The sequence below is a fragment of the Serinus canaria genome, chromosome 2 (genome assembly GCF_022539315.1).
Source record: "Serinus canaria isolate serCan28SL12 chromosome 2, serCan2020, whole genome shotgun sequence".
In the NCBI taxonomy this organism is placed as follows: domain Eukaryota; kingdom Metazoa; phylum Chordata; class Aves; order Passeriformes; family Fringillidae; genus Serinus; species Serinus canaria.
The window spans coordinates 138,907,163-138,926,452 of record NC_066315.1 but is presented as its reverse complement, the minus strand read 5'-3'; positions in this window follow the sequence as shown (position 1 = coordinate 138,926,452).

Genomic DNA, 19,290 nt, shown 5'->3' with positions numbered 1-19,290 from the left:
CTGCTTTGCTTTATAGCTTAAAGCATTCAAAAGGGTGATACTTAAACCATTCTTTTTAGTAACTGCAGACTAGTGTTTTATAACAGTGTGTAATCCTCCTTTAATTTGTCTTTACCCATCTTCAGCTTACACAAACATCTGACCTAAAGAAATGCATTTTCAAAACACAGTAAAATGTACATAAAATTCTGTAGTAAGTTAGATTAAAAAGGCTGAAATGTTGATTTTTCACAGATCTGAGTTATTTTGTGTGTTAGAGTACAAGTATGACTTATGTAGGGTTTGGGGTTTTTTTGAAGCACAACAATATCTCCTCACAATATTTTACCAGAATACTTCAGAACCCATTCTAAAAGCAGAATTAAACCTTGTGAAATCACTGCAATTTTTTATGTAGATAAAATTGTTTTTTTCATTGCCATCTCATTTAAAGGTAAAGCAATGACTCATGCAAGAGCACAAGAGTCAGTGTCAGAGCCAGGAATAAATATAGACATCCCATCACTCAGGACCTTGCACTAGACATTAGGCTGCATTTACTTTCCCAATTTATTACACTGCAAGATTGAAAAAAAACTAGAAAGCCTTTAAATGCACCTTGTTTTACAACACAATGTCTTATGAACCCTTCCTTCTAATCATGGCTGTGATCATGCTAACTACACAAAAATAAATAGCCCCCCCCCCCCCCCCATCTAGGAATTGCTTTCTTTCCTAATACTTAACACTTTTTAGTTAGGCTGACCAAAGTTTACCCCTAGTGATATCCTGACATATGGTGAATACTTTCAGTAAAGTTGCTTTTTGGCTGAGACAGGGTATGAGCTTTTCTTGTCCCAGAAAAGAGAAGATATGTACCTAACCTGAAAAGTCTGGGACAAAATGGGAGACTCCCTGAGAATTAATAAATGGACTAGCAGATCTGATTCTAGCCTTGGTGCAAGAAGGATTCTCATTAATCTCTCTCTTAACCTGGCCAACAATGTGTTCTTACATGTGTTCAATGTACAAAGCTTATAACAAAAATTCTGTGTTTGCTGAACAAGGATATTTGGCATTCTCTTGGTAATGGTGAAGAACAAGAAGTAAATCAGACTGTGCATTTCTTATTGGATTCTTTTCAATTTGACATCAATGAGCTATTAACAAAATTTCCTTTGGCTTTCTTCATTTGTAATTTACCATGGAATTTCCAGATGCCCTCTGTTTTGTGACAGAAAGCTGCAGGTCTCTGCTGAGTGCTCAGTTCTCTTTACCAAGCAGCAGGTACAACCATAGTCAAAATGGATGTATCATGGTAACTTCAGATGAGTGTTTAGCCTAATTTGACAGGCTGGCCCTCTTCCAAATGGTGCAGCAGAACAAACACATTTCATATCAGATTTATGGTTTGCCCAATTTTTACATTATTAACTGTCAAAATATTTTTGACAGGAATAAGAGACTGCAAGTAGCACTTGTGTAAGATTTCACATGCAATAACTTGATCCACACAGTACTCTGTATGGGTTTGGGCATTTTCTTAGTGTTCAGAGTGCCAGAGGAGCTGTTGCTTTCCTAATTATTGCTACAAAAAGCCTTTCTCACCAAGAGAAGTGAGGCAAAGGTGGATAAGGGCACAAAAAGAGAAAATATTATTAAAATAGCTCTGACTGTGTACATGCTGTACCCTGCTTCTAAAGGCTCATATTTGAAGGTCAAGAGCTGGTATGTCAAAACCTTTTGGCTTTTTCAATACTTGTAAACACTGCTCTGGTATCCTTGTAATATATACAAGCAAAGGTTGCCAATTTTGCAATTCTATATCCAGTCTCATCATATTTCTGTAATTTACTGCCCAAAGGCCCCAGTGGTAAAACAGAGATCTTCCCCAAAGCCTTAGTTTTCATTTCTAAGGCAAATTTCCATCCTCCATATCTAGGGAAAAAAACTTTAATTGGAGAAAGAAGAGCCACCAAAGAATGGGGAGAGATTGGCAACTAAACTAAAGAATTCTGAATTTGCTATTATAAAATAATTGTGTGATTCTGCCAGGCTGGGTTTGCTCATGCCCATCTGCAGAGCCCACTTGGCATCTGTCAGTCAGAGAGTGTGCCTCAAAATGTGAACAAGTCCAGAGGTGTCCATATTGTCCTTTTCCACAAAGAACATCTATCTCTACACTTATGGGAGGATAAACAGATTATATAAAATACCATATAAATTCAGTCAAAATTTGAAGAGCATTCAAGTTACTGGAGATAGGTAAGGAGCTACCTTCAAATGACCCTTCTCCAGAGTTCTCCAGCCCCTCATGGAGGTGGGAGGTGTGACCTGCAGACAGCTCTGCAGACAGACCAGCTCTGCTCTCCAGTCTCGCCAGACCACAAGACGGAGCCCAGTTCCAAACAAAAGCCCAGAACTACAGGAAGCACAGATGAAAACCCTCAGCATCCACTACTTCATACACTGCACCTCTCTCACTGCTCTCAATTATTCTCCACCACTAAGAATGACTGTTTTAAAAATCCATCATGTTTTTCCATTGACCATTTAACTCAAGGAAGGCAAATAAGCTAACCAATGAACCCACAGACCCATGCTGATCCCAACCAAGCTTGCTCCCTTTACCACCTGCTCCAGCCCTGGGGTCAGCAGCCTGGCAAGGGCAGCACTGGGGCACTCTCAGAAAATTATCCAAGAAACACAAATTCATCACTTGGAACCTCCAAGTACTTTAGACATCTGTCTTTAGATAGTTAAGTCCAGCCCTACCTCACTACTGTGACATTACAACCATCTGGAAAGAAATACAACTGAGTTCTTTCTTCCTCTCTTGGGACTATTAAAAGAGTGGTTAATATTTTGCTACAAAGCTCTTACTGCATGAGGAGTCATCTGTCCCTCTGTTCTGTATGTCCCCAACAGTCCCACTCTGCCCTCCTGCTGCTTTATCCCTGCTCTGTGCAGATGCACCTGGTGCAAGGTGGGGGATATTAGAGAACCAGGCAGGAGAGCATCTGAGCCATTAACTCAGATTTTCTCTTCCAACGTCAGAAGATTCAGCCAAATAATTATACCACACAGCTGGTGCCTGCTAATACACTTTAAATTTGATAATCTGTCCAGAAGCAAAAAACATTTTAATTCGGCACAGGTTGAAAAGACAAGGCAAGAGAATTGAATGAGACAAGGTGTTTTCAACAGGATCTTTTTCATTACTGTGCCTCAGCTCTTTTCACTTTAAAACTAGAGCACCAACTAGGCAAACAAAAGACTTTTCTTTCTTCTTCATAAGTTACATAATTTAGCAATACTGTCTTTTTTTTTTTTTTCCCCAGACTGGTAGAGTCTTAGCAACTCTTCTTTGTCAAAACAGTGTCTGCTCTCAACACCAAATTTTCTTAATTGACCCACCTGAAGCAGAAATGTGCCAAGTACATTCTTGTTCTGATTATCAGACAACTCACTGGAATATGTTGTACCAAGAGAAACTAACTTCTGAAGACAAGGCTGTGTGATGAACATTGTAAAGATATATAGATATAGATAGATATACAGATATAATAAAAAGTGTAAAATCAACATTCATAGGAGAAGCTGGGAAAGAGAAGACAAAGCAGCTCTGTTCCAGCATGGAGCTTGGTGCTCCAGGAGGATAATATGGGCCTCCCTTCCCTTCTGGAACCTGACCAGATCCATGCCCTGCCCTCACAGCCACCAAAGACTTCAGCCATTAGAGAGAGCACATGAACTGGAGATCCAAAACGCCTTTGTACAAACTTTTATCCACTGTCCTGCAATTGCTGAGAGATACAAATGGGTGCCCACTGCACTGATGGGCAAGCAGCAGTCAGAGAAACAGAACCAAGAAACAGAAAAGGCATTTCCCATGAAAGAAAAGACTCACACCTGCACATTGGGTCGCTCTTCCTGTGTGACACACCCCAAAGGATGGAGCTGCCAAGTGCTGAGAACTCCTGGTGATGCTGAGAGGGATCTCCTCATCCTGAGTTTTCACACTTTCACTGTTTCAATGAATGCTGCAAAGGGAGTTTAGAAATCAATTAGCAAGCTTTACCAAAGAATCTTAAACTGTGTGAATAAACCTTCTGGGACCCTTTTCCTTATAAAATCAGCCATCATCTAGCTGTAGCTGCGTGCATAGAGAGTGAACTATGTGTAGAGAGAGCAGAAAATGCTATCCCACTATTAAGGCAGTGCTGTTAAACAACATAGTCTGTATGAGAAAACTGGTCTAAAACTCTGAAGAACTAATCTTTATTTGGGCATCCAGATGCAAATTAAATGTATTAATATCTCTACTTTATATGAAGTGTCATGGGGTCATGTTGGGAATAGCCCAGTGCAGAGCCAGTCTCATGGGAGGAGCATGAACTGATAACAAACCAATACTTCCTGATGCTGATCCTCCCCAGACTGACCTGCCACAACTTCAGCTGCTCCTGCTCAAAATGCCACTGGGTGAGATGAAGCTGGGGGTGAAGGCATCCCCAGAAGGCTGGACAGGAGTGCCAGCATGGATCTGAGGGTCCAGCAAACACACACTGGTTCCAGGCAGCCTCTGAGAGCGAGGCAGAGGATCTGGTGATGCTGAGCATTGCCTGTGAGCATTGCCTGGCTTGCCTGGCAAGATGTTCATTCACTGGGAAGATGTAGGAGCATTGTAAAGCATTAGCCTTTTTGTTCAGGCTTAGGAAATGTTTTAAAATAGATCAACAGGATATTAAATGAAAGTAGAAAAGCCTACTAAAATACATATAATAAAATTGAATCTTCACATGAGAAAGCTGCAGCTATTTAAAAATAGGCAATTTTATAGCTGCATGAAAATGCTTAAATCTACTAAGGAAAATAAAATGAAGATCTTTTACTCCATTATATGATATATTTAAAGACTGATAATTAAACAGTTATTTTAACTAGCCATGCAAAAGCAGAGGATATCAGATGTCCCCAGGTACAGAAAATCTGTAGAGGGGTAAAAGACATCTTGAAGCTCCCTGGTTTTTGTTTTGTAATTGTTCAAGCCTCAGAACTGCTCCCAGCTCGAGAGAACTGCTAACCCAGTGTTTCCCATTGTTGGAAGGCAGACCCCTCCTTAGATGGGACAATTTTTTCCAAACACTTTTTATAATTCTTCTCTGCAGCACCTATATTCTAAAGCCCATTTGCCAGAGACAGCCCATGTAAGGGGGCACAAACCAGCTGAGAATGTTTGTGGCACAAACCAGCTCAGATGTGAAGCAGTTCAAGCTTCTATTGCTCTGATCAGGGATAGAAAGCTCAGTGTAGCACAAACACTCCCTGTCCTTCCTATGGCACTTCTGTACTCCAGCCCTGCACCTTGCCATTTATCTCCCTACCCTTACAAGCCCCCAGACACACACAAGGAGTCCTCATTCCTCCTGCACTACAGAACTTCCATTAACAGCAGGAGCCTACAGAGAAATTAAAAAAGCCCTTACAATAGCAAGCACATATACACAAAAAAAGGGTGAGCAGATGATGGCATGGAAAAATATTTTCCACAAAGGAGTGGTGAGACCACTTAAACCTGAGGTAATAAAGTAGTCAAAATCATGTGAAGCAAAATTGGGGAAGTCATCTTTGCAAGGAAGGAGAAGTCAGGCTAACTTCTCTGATCCTACATGGCATGCAGAGACTAGCAAACCCCAGAAGGAATAAATATATTATATTTTAAAACCAACTTGTTTCAGACCACTTTTTCCTTTGCTTACCTGTCAGGATCAGAGAATGGACCTAAGGCTATCTATCACAGAACAAAATATCTTTGTTAGTATGTGAAGTAGCTCCACAGGCTCTGGAGGAGAGTGCTGCACTGCTTTAAGTGTTAGTGATGGGCATGACACAGATCTTGGCAACTAACAAAAATTTTAGTTTGCTTTCAAGACGTGCTTAGAAGTGAAGTCAAATGCCATTTATCCAGCTAAACAGGCTTCAGCTCTCTTGATGGTTTCTCTGCTGCACTTTCATTATTTATTAGTGTATATTACTGGGATATAGGAATGCTTAAAAGCTTGAACCAAGAAGGAATTCTCATGTTAAGAGTTGTGCAACCACACAGCAACAGACAGCTCCTGCTCAGAGAGTTCCTGATCTGACCAGAAAAAACTGGCATGTGCTGGGAAAGGTAAATTGACACAGGGGTGAAAAGAAGTTTGTTTTGCAGCAAAGCCAGGAAAGGTGACTGAACAGTAAACATTTTTTTTACATTTAGGCACAGGGTTTTCAAGTATTTTCTGCCTTTCTGAGGCCATTTTCATGCAAAAGATCCCACCCTTGTTTTCCTACCTGAGACCAACCACGATTATGAACATCATTAGTGAGTTGGCTAAGTGTTTCAGCATTCCTCAATGCATTTTTGGGCCAATATCCAGCTGAATTATGTCATTAATTTGTGTTTGTACAACAGTCAGCTCCTCCCAAATATTTTCTCACTCTTTTGGCTCACAGCAGTCAAATTTAGTAAAGGGATAAAGGTCTCAACATTGCTAAACTTCTGATGAGTTCTGTAGAAGTACTAAGTAATCAGATAGAGAGAGAGAGACCTCATTAATACCTCCACCAAGACAAAAAAAATACTGTGACCTCAGCTACTTTCAGAAACTGTGTAATTCCCAAAGGAGTTCAGCCTCAGAAGACAAACCCTTAGAAAATGTTTTGCCATTAGTTCTGCTGGTCTTGGGGCAATCTGGCTGTGCAAATGCTGATATTTGGATGACCGGGCTGACAAAAGCATAAGAAACAGAAAAACCTTGTCATGCTTGTTGCAAAGATGTCATTTTGCCTTATCTTCTAAAGGTCCCACCCTTTCTCAAAGAAATACCATAACAAATCCTTCTTCTGGCTGCACAAGGACACTCAGAGCTGTCTAAACGCTTTCCAGCCATGTATCAATAATTGATTTTTTCCCAGCCATAAGAATACAGTCCACATCCTCAGGAAAGCCCTCTAATTCCCAGGCGGTGAAGGGAAAGGGAGACTATGGAGAAGGGTATTGCAGAGCTGGAGTGGTTTAGGGATTCCATCCTTCTCTGCTCCCCAGTAAGCTCTTTCTGATCCAGCTCCTCCATCTGGAGCCAGCCCCCACTGCCCCACATGCTTCCCACCAAAGCTGGCCCTCCTTGCCTGCTCTGTAGAGGTGGTGGTGGGACTGCTGGCCCTTCCCACATTCCTTGTCTCATGCCTGCTACCCTTTCCCTCAGCAGGGCTTGCTTTGCTGAAGACTGAACTGTCCTGGGTGCAACCCCTGTGGGAACCACTCAGAGTATTTCAAAGTAGAATTCAGCCCCATGTGGAATACCTGCTCATGTGGAGTTACGGCCTGAGTTTTGATTATTTAATGCCATGCCTTGCTGCCTTACAGAGCACCCCAAAACACATCCTCCAGAGTGGCAGTGCATGCATCCATCCAAAGAATGAGGCCAACACCACATGCAAACCACCTGCCTCCTCCTCCACAGCCAGAAGTGCTGGATACTGGAACCAAGGCTGATGAACATCTGCTCAGTGCTTCCACTATTTTCTCAGATGCTTCATGTGCAGTGGTGAAATAGAAGAGGAATGTTTTAAAGATGAGCCAGCTACAGATGGAAACTCCTGAGGGTCACAGAGTTTTCAGCATTTCTTCTCACGGATGACTGCAGAAAGCATTTGGTGTAGGAAAGCAACAGCTCCTCTTAGCCAGGAAAAGTCGTGCCTTGTGGGTGAGGTACAGAAAAACTTTTATATGGGAGAATTTGGGAGGGAAGCTGAAGGGTTGGTGTGGCTCAGCAGAGCATCAGAGACAAACAGCATGATTAAAATATGCTGAATTGTTTAAGCTACAGCCTTAATGATAAATGAAACTTCAGAATAAAGGCACCTTCTTTTTGCTTCACTGTCCTACAGTGCTCATTCCTCTCCCATCTGTGCAACTGGGAACCTGAAGTCTCTGTGACACCAGGAAGATTTTGTGCCTGTGTTTCAGGAGAGTGGGGCATATTCTGCACAGTTCTGAGAGCAAAATTCAGTATACAGCATCACCTTTTCAGCTCAGTTGACCTTCCTCAGCAAAGTATTGTCCTCAGCAGGCAAACAACAAGTTTCATTTCTGAGGAATAATGGATTACACACAGTGAAAGGATTATGAAAAAATAAAAGGTAGATGGATTTACTTGTACAAAAGCTGCTCAGATGGGTATTATTTTTGGTCTTTTTGGTTTTTTTTGTTCTTTTTTGACAGCATTTACTTTAGCTCCAGCATTTGGGCAATTCAGAGGGGCACTCTGGTAGCTGAAGGATTTCAAGTGAGAAGTTCCAGCACTGACCTTTCTCCCAAAGGCAGCCAACAGCAAGTGAATCAGCCACTATACCAACAAAAATGACCAAGAATAGAAAGTAGATTTCCAGCCTTCCTGCTTTGCAGCAGTTTTGTTTTTCCTTGCAGCGGCAGTGGTGATTACCTTATCTGTACATACCAGCCAGGCACACAATACAGGAAAGCCACCATCCAAGAAATACCCATTTAACAAGCCTTGGCATCTTACATGCAGACCTGGGAAGGCAGGATGCTGCACAAGAGTATCTCCCTTCAGACAGGCTCCACAGTGACAAATACAAATCTGCAGATATGAGGTAAACCACATTACCAGGAAGGGCACATAGTGTAGGAAATCTACCCTCTCTGGGAGAGCTCTTCAGAAGTCCTCATTTCTCCAGTGGCAGAAGTTTCTTTCCAGTCACTGCCATAGGATTTTTTTTCTCCAAAACCACATCCCAAGGCTGTGGCATATTTTTGAGTACCCATGGAGGCTCAGTAGATGGGTGTGTGAGGTGTATCCTCTTTTCCATGTCCCAGCTCATCAGGTGTTCCCATGGTATGGCTATAAGAGCACTGAGTGATGTCTTCCCCTATAGGACCTTCAACTATTTTTGTGTTTGGTAACCAAAATTTAGCAGTACCAAGGGACTTAGAAAAGCTTGGTCAAATAGAGACAGATTTTACATGATTGTACTGGATAAATACATCAGCAAGTTAATTGCCAGTGGAGGGAAAAACCTATTTAATGAAAAGAAGATGTAGGCAGGAGAGGAAAAGATTATGAACATGAATAATTTTAGGCTGGAAATTAGATGAAGGATTCCACTGATTAAGGAAATATGGATCCTAAACAACCCCAAAAAGGGAAGACCAAGATGAAAATCCCAAGACAGTACTTGATCATTTATAGAGGGGATTACCTAAAATGAAATTCTGAAAAGGACTTGACCCAGAAGCACACAAGGTTCCTCCCTTTCCTATGCTATTGTGCACTTGATTCCATTTTGCAGGGAAAAACATACAGTCCTAACTTTCTAATCTCAGTGCCATGGATATGCCCTGAAATGCACAGACAGGACTTGCATCTCCACAAGGAAAGCAGAGAAACACAGAAGAGTGCTGTCACAGTCTAAGGATGTGCTGAACCTTCTCCTCTTGCTGGTTGCATCCCAAATGCACTTTGTAGTGGTCCAAGACCACCGTAAACACAATAGAATGAGCACTCTGATTCCTGACTACTCTGTTGTACAAATGACTACTTATTTATTGAGCTACAATGCCTGTATTTCACAAGGGGCTATTATCATGTCATTGAAGTAGTCATTTTCCTTCATTACTATTAATTTTGGTAGGACATTGCACTTCTATTACCATTTATATTGCAGTGGTATCTAAATATCCCATTATGTCAGAATCCCTTGTGCTGAGCTCTATATCAACATGAGTAAAAATTTTCCCTCTCCCCACAAATGTCTAAAGCCTCTAGGATTTCCCATTCCTAACATTGTACCAGTCCAAGCTCAACCTTTGCAAACAGCTCTGCAACTGTGAAAACACAAAGATATCTACTTCTGTTTTACAGAACAGTAGAATGGCTTGGGTTGGAAGGGACCTTATCTAATGGATTTCATTGTGGTATGGCCAAGCAGTCACTTCTGCTCAGACAGTGCAGTGCTGAACAGCTCTGGGGTTTCCCATCTTTGGAGCTGCTGGTCCCAGCAAAGCCTTCAGCAAAGACACTTTATTCTGCAGTGGCTGAGTAGTATGATGCTGTCTCTCAGCAGAGCACAGCTCATGGGCAGGACAATCATATGTTTACAAACTGTTCACCTGACCTCACCACTGGAGCTGGAGCCTTCCTGAACCAAGGCACCACGTACCTGAGAGCTCAGTGCACGCACAGGGCTCCCACCTGTGCATTTATGTTTGCATTAATTAGAGCTGAACTAGCACAACTGTAATTTCTGGTTAGATCAGAACAGACAGAATCAACAAATGCACAAATGCTGAGAGAACACTGTAAAGGTACTGCTGGAAGTGAGATTCTCTGTCACCTTGTATCTTGCAGAGTGTCTCAGTGGAGACTGTCAGGCAGTGTTATGTACAGAGCTTTGCCCTCTAGAAGAAAATGTCTGCATGAGTGGAGATCTGAAGCCACAATGCTATGGCCTAGCAGAGTGTGCCTGGAGCCTTTAATAAAGCCACTTAATCCCACCTGCTATCTCCCAGCAGCAGGTTTCCTCCCCACTTACTGCAGAGCTGAACTTTAAATCCAAGCTAAAGCTTTACTGTATTTTTACCAGTGGTGATCATACCAGGAGCCACTGTCATCAGAAATTGGCTGCCTAAAGAGAGCATCTTTGAGGAACAGTGTCTGGGACTGAAACAAAAAGCACAGATTTCTTAGTGAGAAAAAACCTTAATGCAGCTCGTCAGGGAGACAGATGGCAGCTTCCCTCCCAACAGGCACCGTGGGGGCTGAGTTTGCTCAACTCCCTCTTGCTGCACTTTGATGGATTCCAGCAGCTGTATGAAATTAATTCCAATAAATTAAACCTCTCTCAGGAACAAATGATCTGGATGAAAACTATAGTGCTAGGGGCAATCAGCCATTTGAAACTTGGTGATCTCGGAGACGGGGAAGCAGCACCCTTGTCTGTATCTTAGGCATTTGCTGAGGCAGCCACAAAAGGCTCTTTCAGCATAAGAAACCAAATCAGGATTCGAAGCTCCATCTCTAGAACCACAGTAGTGGCAAGCCTAGGGAAGGTCAGCTCTCAGGGTCTGCATGGGCTGGGCTAATTTTTTATCACCTTTTTACGGTGATAAAAAATTAGCCCAGCCCATGCAGACCCTGAGAGCTGACCTTCCCTAAATAGCTTGGGAAGGCTCCATGCCATAAATCCAGTCCTTCAAAAGCCACTCCAAGACAAACTTCAGCAGAAGGAAGAGGAGCTCAACCTATTGGAAACACATACGTCCCTATTGGAAACACACATGTCTAAGGCTGATATTCAGCTTAATTGTAGCTAATTTAACTTGAAGCCCACCATTGTCTTTCCTGGTCTTATCCAGCTGGTAATGTTAGCTGTTTGCTTTAGTTTAAGACCACTCCAATGAACATGACAATGTGCAAAGGCTCTGGGTGTTGAACAATGAAAGAAGAGCATCTGGAGCAGGTATCCATGTGCTGCAATTTCTGTGCTGTCAGCAGCAATCTTTCCTAAGCCATGCAGCAGGTAACCCTTACACTCTACAGGGATATTGCTGGATAGCTTTTCTCCTAAATTTTAGGAGTAGGACAATTTTTAAAGAAGCTTGTGCCCACTAATTTCAAACTTGTTCTTTGTGAACATCACAGTAATGTGCCCAAGGATACCAAATCTTCAAAACAAGCAGAAATGTATATAGATTTTTTCCTGGTATTATTTAATATCAATCTGCATATTTAAACTTCTCTTCATTTCTCACCCTTTACAACTCTAGAATTTTTAATATTCTATTGCATGAAATGCCTCCAATGAAGAATATAATAATTTCTCAGAGTAAAACCACTAATAGAGTGACAGAACACAGGGACTGGAAAACTTGAGTACTGGTTGTGTTTCACCCCAGCTCTGCTTCAGTTTGCCTGGCTATTAACTGGGAGCAAAAACCTTAAGCATCGGCTGATGGTATGTTCTGTTCCTGGTTATGTGATCTCCTAAGGCTCCTGGACTGGTACTGAGAACTTATCACTCTTTCCTGCTCCTTTCCAGGAAGAGTGAGTCAAATGTGCAAATTACCTGTCCTTATATCCTCTTCCATACTGAGGGGATTTTAACTCTTTCTTTTCCTATAAGGACTAAAACATAGAGTTGCTGGGAAAGCATAAGGGATGTGCATCTCAGAGCCAAATGGCCAAATAAAGTAACCTGCCAGAGACAAATTTAGCCTAACAGACCCTGATGGAAGCACCTAAATATAAACTCATAAGCTATTTTTGCTATAATTTATCACCAACAACCATGGCAGGAATCATAAACACAAACCTTTAAGAGATAGAGAAATGGAGTTTGTGTATGTTAATGTGAGACAGCATTTGAATCCAAGACCCTGATGGGATCTATCTCTGCTTATGGTACCATGGCCCACACTTTTCCAAAAGTCTAGACTGCGAATTACCAACGTTTTAAATGTGTCATGATTTTAAGCAACAAAGTCCAGATTTTCTATATGGGTAGGAATTTGGTGCTTTTAATTATCTGCTTCTGTAACTCATTCACTTACTGGGGGAAGATTTTATTTATTGGTATAAAGTGGACATAACAGTCTTGTTCTTATTCAAATGGTCAGAGGTGTCACCCTGAAATGATCATTTGAACAAGTATCAGAATAGTCTAACTGTGTGAGAAATGTGCCCCCTGGATTTTGAAGCTTGATTGTAATCCATTTGAAGCTCTCCAGGCCAATAATTCAGCCTGGCTGCTCACTGGAATGGATTCCTCTCATAGCAAACGAAATGACCACTCTTGGTGTGCAGAGTCACATGGTGGATGCACACACAGCAGAGAAATATGAGTCAGAGGGACAGCAAAGATGACATGTGATGGGAAATAGTCCCATCCAATGACTCCCATCAACAAATGAGCGTGCAGAGATCAGTGGGTAAAGTTTACTTGTGCAAACAGCCACAAATTACACAACTAATTGCAATGTCAGACAGGAAAGCTCTTGGCAGCACCAAGTCCTGTTCTGCAACTTGTCCCCTGTCCAGCAGGGAAGTGGCATCGAGCTGGAAGGGATCACATGCCTGTGTCCCAAGAGCAATGAGCTGGGTCAAGTCTTCCTTTCAAACCTTACCTATCACCTCACCATTCCTCTCCAAACAGGAGAGGAAAAGATTTAACTCTCCTTTTTTTCTTTCCATTCTGTTTCTTTATTTTATCCTAGGAGCCACCAGAAAGGCACCACCCCAGCAGTGGGAGGTTTGCTTACTGTGGGACAGATGTTCAGGGAAACATTATTTCTGGTAGGCAAATCTGAAATTTGGGGCTCTCCTCAGGTCCTTTCTCTGAGGGTATGAGTGCCTCCCAGAAGTTAATTGACAGCACATAACTCCTAGCAATGCTGAGATACATTAAAAGTCCAGGTTCTTCATATCCTTCACAAGGAGTGGGATCACCTGGTGTGCCAATCTGAGCTGCATTTGACCCTAAGTCTTAAAGGATTTGCTATTCCATCAAATCTTTACCCAGCCAGGGTCTTTTAATGTTGCCACTAACACCTACTTGCATATGGACAGTAAGTCAACCCATAATGCTGATGTTCATTTTTTTATCAGTTCAAACACCACTGATGTGATGCACTTTCCCATAAATGTTCACAACATCTTCTTAACAAAGTAATTTGTTACTGCTTTTATTAATTATCCATCTTCCCAGGAGCCTACTAGGACCAAGTTCAGTAACTGAGTCTACAGGAGTGAGATGTGAGGAGAAATTCAGGGATGGGATCCAGAACACTAGTCCCAAAGGACCAGCTGATACCTCCTCTTAATTCTGCACGTGGATGGGATTTCACTGGCCAGCCTGCGTTCACCATCAACAAGGAATTTCTCCTAGAAGGCACCACCAGTGTTGTTCTGCCATTTCTTAGTCTGAATGCATACAAAGCTGGCAGTCACTGCACCCTTCTACCAGGAGGAGATTGTGTTCCCTGTAACTCAGAGCAGCCAGGTGGGCAGAGGGCTCACCAGAAAAACAGGATGTCACACAACAGTCATGTTACCCTATCATGTTACCCAGTCATGTTACCCATAAAACCTATCTGCATCTTGGTTTTCAGATAAACCCCAACATGAGACCTCAATTATTTCATGAATTGTGAGTTTTGAATTAAGGTACTGTGAAGAGTCTGGCACCAACATTGGTGTAATTCATTCCGTGTAAAACATCACCCTTTGCTACCAGTAATTCCAGCTCGGTCTGAGGGGAGAGGTCTGAGAAAGAAATTGAAATGTTTGATAGGTTAATCACACATGAAAACAGGGAGATAGGTGGATACTGAGCAAGAAAAATAAAATCTGTAATTGTCTATATTCCATTTAATTACTTTTGGTGTGCATGGCCATGAATATCCCATATTTGGTCTCAATTTGCTGAATTAAGTTGAACAATGAATAGTCACTCAGAGAGGTACTGTGAATGATGAAGAAGGGAGAGAAAGGCAGGGGAAGGGAGGAGAAAAAGTCAGTTTTCAAAAACTTACAAGGGTTCTGTAAATCTAGTATTAATCCTCCTACCTCTTTCTGGTGTTTTGGTACCCAAATTTACCAAACCCTAAGCACTGACATTGGGTGGGATTTAGGGCTAAGCAAGCCCCAGTGATGGATGTGGGGGAGGCAGAGAGCGAGACAGAATAAGTACAGAAAAGTGGAGCCCAGTGATCTTTAAAAGGCAAGTGAGTACAAACAGGAAACTTTAGTCAAATATTTGATAACAGGATATTTGATACAAGATTCCAGGATCTATCATTGAGATGCAGGGGAAAAAGATAGAATTTTTCAAATTCAGTACTAGAAAAACTTTAATAATAACCATTAGGATTTTGAGGTCGAGGGTTTATAAATGAGCCCAAATTCAAGATTCTTTTATTTCTAGTAGTTCATCATGGACCCTGTGAAAACTGAAAAATATGATTCAATTTACCAGCCTCTCAAATAATTTTTTACTCATGCCTCCTTTCTATACCTATATTATTTTGTCCCCCCCATCCCCTACTAGAAATACTGCAACATTCAACTTACTGATGCAATCACAGAAAATATAGTGGAAATTCCACTGGAATAAAATCCGCAGGATTTAGACATTTTGACAGCCTGACTTTGGCATTATATTTTGACAAAAAAGCTAAAATCATGTGGATGTAATCCATATAAATGATGTAATAACAGATGCAGTGAAAATAAAGGCAGAAGAAGAAACAAAAAAACTCTGGGCTGTTCTCCAAGAGAATTCACTGTGGATGAAGCTATTACAGGAAAATAAAATTATATGTGACAAATACATACTTTAAAACACTAGGAAACAGGAAGAACAGAAATGTCAAGAAAAATAACCATGAAAAGAAAACAGAGAAGGACCTGATAAAACTGCCTGTGCATTGCTGCAAGACCTCTTTGGTCTTCCTACACCTATTGCAACACGGAAGATAATGTTTGCTCCCTGGGTGGGAGTTGCAGAGGACAGGCATGTGTGGAATTCCCAGGCCATCCTCAGGGCATCAGCCTGCCTCACTGCTGCTTTTTATTTTTTATAGACAAAGTGTGGATTAGTACCTTTGCATGCTTGAAATTGCCAAATTTAATCCACAGGGCCCTAAATCCATACATATTACACAGCATTACAAAGCCCTTCTTCTTTACAAGAGTATCATGGTGTTTTCATTCCAGATGACTTACAGCAAGTAATTAAAGGGATCATTAGCAAGAAGTGTACAAAAATCCTTAAGCCTCTCATGAGCAGTCTACTTTCTCTATAAGTGGAATTGATGCTTAAACTGCCCCATTTAATGTAGATGATTGTTTTGAGCATGTGCCATATTTTCTTCCTAGACTCAAAACCAAAACATTTGATTAGATCTGAGTGTCTCCACCTTGACTGAGTAATGAGTCTGTCCTTAAAAAAATTGACAGCTCCATCAAGGACTTCCTGAGTTACAGCTTTGGGTAAACTACACTTTTTGTCATTGTTGCAGTGACGTGTGGTCAGCTTTATCTGTTTAGAAGCTCTTCCAGGCAGGGATAGTCTCCTTAAAAGTATGTCCTGTACATAGCAAATAGGAGTTTTGACACAGTTTGGGCCTCAGGATGCTTCTGTAGTGCAAACAGTAATAACTGAATGATCTGCTGATGTGAAAATAACATCATCTGCCATTTGCCTTAAAATAGAAAATTAAGGCCTTGTCCCATGTTGGTGAGAAAAGAATGAACACTCACACTATCCTTGTCCAGCAACAGTGCTGCCATGAGTCCCTATGCCATGATTCTCAGCAGCTTCCCTGACTTCTAAGGAGCTGAAAAAAAATAACCTGAGTCTAGTGAAGCTAGAAACCCCCCACTATTTTAGTGCTTTCTTCAGGGGAGTCTCTTCCAAGTGGCTGAACTGTGGAAGGAGCCCTACCACATCTTCACCCCCTGAGCTGGTGACAATCACAATGTCACCAAAGCATCCAAGGAGGGGCCATGGCCAGGCATGATGAAGAACTAGGCTCTTGAAGGCTTTCTGGGCACAGTCCTGACCATAGCAAGGTGCCTGTTCAGGATTTATCCCTCTCTTTGAGCCACAGCACCCCTAGCCTTGCTTTTGCTCCTGCCCTCTGCTGTAGGATCACCTCTAGTGAGCCTGTCTCATCCCCTCCACCCTTCAAACCTAATTTAAACCCTCTCAACCAGCCATGTCAAGCCATGGGGCTGGAATAATTTTGCCCCAATTAGACAGGTGAACCTCATCCTGAATGCCTGATGTCATATAAACCACTCCATGACTGAAAACCCCAAAATTCCACAATGGCACCACTTGGGTTTTCCAGTTCCTTTGGGGATTCATCCCTGGTTACCAAAGGAATCAAGAACACCACTTGTGCTCCCATCTGTCCAAGCAGGCAACCTAGTGCCTGCAAGTTCCTTTTGGCTATCCTGGTATTTCTCTCATCAGCCTCATCACTGCCAACCTGGACAACCCATAGTGGGTAATAAACAGAACATGGGAGCTGAAAGTCAAACAAACCCCTTTTCCAAGCTGGACTCTCCTACACTGAGAGGATCTTCACTGGAGAGGGTGAAAAGGCAGGAAGGTCAGTTGCTGGCTGCACGAAAGAAGGGACATTTTGCCCATGGAAATTGCCCTGTATGGTTATAATCCAGTGCTCTTTGGGACAATTTCAATGGTCACACTGCAAAACCTCCCTGCAGCAGCAGCAAGGTCTGACCGATGGGATTTTGTACAGGGTTGAGGGGAAGTGAAAACTCTGAACCATGACAAAATGCACTTACTTCTTAACTCAGGCAAAACACCCACCTGCTTCCACTTGACTCTATCTGGCAAAGTCCATGCTGTCCTCACTGAGTGTTTCAGCTGAGTAAAGACTCCCTGTAAGTTTTAGCTCACAAACAGAGAGGAATTAATGACAGGCACTTTTCAGTGATTAACTTGCACAGTTAATACAGTTGGTAATCATCTCCCATTCCTGTAATTAAAGAGATAAAGGTGATATGGTTAATGAGTGCTTTAGCATGAGCTTAATTGCAAATCCTCTCATCAATGAAGTGATTTATTGAAACACTTCTGGGGCAGTGAATAACTTGTCTTCCCTTTGGAAGTGAGAACTCTGAGACATAAAAGAGTTGGGAAAATTCACAACCACTGTCAATATGCGGCCACTCCACATAGTAGATCTTGCACAGCTACCCGTTGACTACTAAATATATTTCTGCAATTATCAGACTTTGCATAATGAGGTGAAGGAAAAAATATAATAACTAATATTAAATTACTGGTGTTGTTTCATTCCTATTACCGTCTTTCTACACTTCAGTCTGAAAAAACATGGTTCAAGCAAATTCAGAACAAACCTTTGAAAAATCAGTATCAGCTGTGTGTAAGACTTTGAGAGAAAAACTTATATTTTTTCCCAGTTTTCACAGAACACATGAGCTTCCTCAGCTGTCATATTATATCTTCAGACTATCTTCTAAAAGATTTAAAAGGTCATTTGGATGATCTACAGTCTGATGTACATTTGAAGTAACCAATAAAGTATACATTTTTCATAAGGAAAATCTGAAAATGAAGGAAAAGTTCCTCCTTATTGTCACCTCACAATAAAAACTAAGCAGGAAAGTTTAGACACATTTATTTTCTGCGAACAGGGAGCAATGTTTATATTTGTAGTCTAGCAAAGGCTATTTAAATAGTTTGTCCAAGAAAATATGTTTGAGACATTCAAGCCTGTAAGCTGCTTGCAGACTGAACATTTATTTCTGGTATTCAAGCTCTGTCCTTGGTCACCTAAGATACATGATATTGATTCCTTTCCTGACTGGAAAACGTAAAATCCATGAACTCTTCCTATTTCTATTCAAAACAGATTTGATTTTTGTCAGCAGAGTGAATAAGTACCATGATGAAACAAGTCCTGTCTGTGAGCTCAGGCTGCAGGCTTTCTCATGCACCCATCCACACAAAAGCCTCTTCACAGAAATGGCCATGAAAAGTACATGGTCTGAGTGATAACAGCCACCTGGAGCCTCCCATTAATCCTGGCCAAAGACAGGCTTCCAAAGGCCTACTGAGAAATCACAAAAATGCCAGCGATTAAACTTGTATCCCTCGTATGAGAAATCAGGATGCCACTTACATGGAGGAATTCAACTCAGTGCAGACTGGAATTTCTGAGAAAAAAATGAGAATATATTCAGCACAGACACTGGAGCAGTTTAAGGCTGTTGCAGCATTAACTGCAATACAAAACTCTGTACAAAACTCCCACTGAGGCAATATCCTTAACCCCCTGAAATCATTATAGAAGGTATATTTGCCCAATGCCTTTTTTTCTAAAGAGAAAGAGCAAGGAATGTGATTGAACTGAGCAGCAGATGCTGATCTGAAATGGAAGGAAAAAAAGGAAAGAGTTTTAAAACAAAGCAAGGGGAAGTTTCACCAAAAAGTTTCCTCTATTGCAAACAGCAGAAGCAGAGCCTACTGCCTTCAGCATCAGGAGGTGGGGTTGGCCTTGACCAGGCTCAACACTGAACACAGTGCAGCAGCTGCAAACCAAGGCTCAGAGCTGGGGCTGCAGGTGGAGTTTGGGGGCCACAACACCAACACCAGCCCAGCACCTCCATGTTCCCTCAGGTCATTTGCTTGTGGAGGGCCACCAGTAACCTTCCCTGTCCCATCTTTGACCGTCTCTTCTCTTCAACT